We start from the raw sequence: 2,030 nt of genomic DNA on the forward strand, positions 1-2,030 counted from the left end.
ACTTTTGGCGAAGTTTGAGTCCCTGCCGCAATTAAAAAAAGGTAATAGAACCTTCCACTTAAGCTTAAATTAAGGCTTGAACTTTCGACTACAATCCCTAAAAATACCATCTCTTCGTCTTGACCCTAAGATCACTTATAGTCGTTTATTGAACAGCAAAAACTGATTTTGGCAGCATTTTTTTTTCAATAGCACAATTTGCCAGCATTTTTTTTATTATTCAACAAATGACTATAAATGGCCATCAAGTAAATGTGCAGGGATGGTATTTTCAGGGGCAGTAGCCTAGGGTTCTAGCTTTAAGTTAAGCCTAAGTGGAAGGTTCTACAACATTTTTACTCGTTGCTCGTGCTTCTCAAATATTGAAAAAAAACCGATTTTTTGACACTTTGACCACGATTTTCTCAAAATCTGTACGTGATGGAATCTTTATAATTACGGATTCGTAATCAGCTCAAAAAAGTCTATCAAAAACAGATTTAACATTTGCCGCACCAAAATCAGTGTTGTCCGCTGTAATTGATAACCAGCATTATAGGATCCAAATAATAAAAAACCATCAACAAAGCTGTTTTGTATTATTGTAAGCCGTTTTGTTGCCTGTTGGGAACGGTATTTGATATATTATACCTACTCCATAGAAAGATATTTGTCCCCGCTCAGGTTATTCGATAATCCACTTGGAAAATAAGTTTAAACAAAGAAACAATAAAACAATGAAATGAAAGAAACAATGAAAACACCTAAGAAAGTCTAAGTTCGGGCGGAGCCGAACATTAAATACCCGGCGCAAGTATTTAATATATGAGTTTCACCTTTTCGAAANAACAAGTAAGAAAGTCTAAGTTCGGGCGGAGCCGAACATTAAATACCCGGCGCAAGTATTTAATATATGAGTTTCACCTTTTCGAAAGCTTCCGCTACATGGTAAGCCTGGGCGTATCAATTTTGAGTAAATTAGAGTCCTTAAATTTCGAAATATTGAAGTTTCAAGCAGTTATGAAATTTACCGTTATATGAAAAGCGGCCTCAATTTTAGTCCGATTTCAATAATTTTCAACGTTTTGCTTTTATGTGGCAAGCACAATAACCATACCNCATAAACGTATTTCTTGGTAAAGAATTGTTGCAAGCATCAATTTTGAATAAATTAGCTTCAATATTTACTGATTTATCGAAGATTTTGTATTTCTCTAAATTACCGTTATATGGGATGTGGGCGTGGTTATTGTCCGATTTTAAAAATTTTCGGCCGTTTTGTATGTTGTACCAAGGCCAACAACTGTGCCAAGTTTGGAAGAAATTGGTGCAGCGGTTACCAAGATATACACATGTAACCATAAGTGGGCGGCGTGGCTACGCCCATTTTCCAAAAAATTATAATATTCTTATTTTTCGTTTGAAAATTATTGTAAATATCAATTTTTAGTGAATTATCTTAGTAGTTACTAAAATATCGCAGTTCTCGTATTTCTGGAAATTACCGTTATATGGGAAGTGGGCGTGGATACAGTCCTATTTCGCCCATTTACAATACCAACCTACCTTGAATAAATGGAAACCTGCATACCAAATTTCGTTGAGATATCTCAATTTTTGTTCGAGTTATCGTGTACACGGACAGACGGACGGACAGACAGACATGGCTAAATCGACTTCTCTATTAATTCTGAACATTTATGTATACATTTGTATATATCTATCTCGATTCGTTTTGGCTGTTACAAACAACCGTTATGTGAACAAAATTAATATACCCTTGTGCATTCTATTTTTGCCTGAAAATTTTTATCAGCATAAGCGTGGATTTCTATTATAATAGTGTTCCGCCGTGATATTAACATTAGTTGTTTTGCTTATCTAAGTGTTGCAGTTCAGAAGCGCAAGAGGATATTGATCGAATAACATAAGAAATAACTTAATAAAAGCAATTATTTTGTGTTTTTAATTGAATTTATCGTTGCACCGGAATCCGGAATCTCATCCAGTTTTTATGAAAAAACCCTGAAAATAAGATAGTCACCAATGTC

General features: G+C 34.6%; 1 long non-coding RNA gene across 1 annotated transcript; it reads right to left on the reverse strand.

Annotated features, from left to right (window-relative positions):
* Window positions 1-759: 759 nt before the first annotated feature.
* On the reverse strand, window positions 760-948 carry LOC108380330 (uncharacterized). The gene is made up of 2 exons (XR_001849556.1): window positions 904-948; window positions 760-815 (listed from the first exon to the last, which is right to left on the reverse strand). It is a non-coding gene; the product is annotated as an uncharacterized LOC108380330 (long non-coding RNA).
* Between the last annotated feature and the right edge of the window lie 1,082 nt (window positions 949-2,030).

This window comes from Rhagoletis zephyria, unplaced genomic scaffold (assembly GCF_001687245.7).
Source record: "Rhagoletis zephyria isolate East Lansing unplaced genomic scaffold, Rhagoletis_zephyria_1.1 Rzeph_scaffold_18916, whole genome shotgun sequence".
Classification (NCBI taxonomy): domain Eukaryota; kingdom Metazoa; phylum Arthropoda; class Insecta; order Diptera; family Tephritidae; genus Rhagoletis; species Rhagoletis zephyria.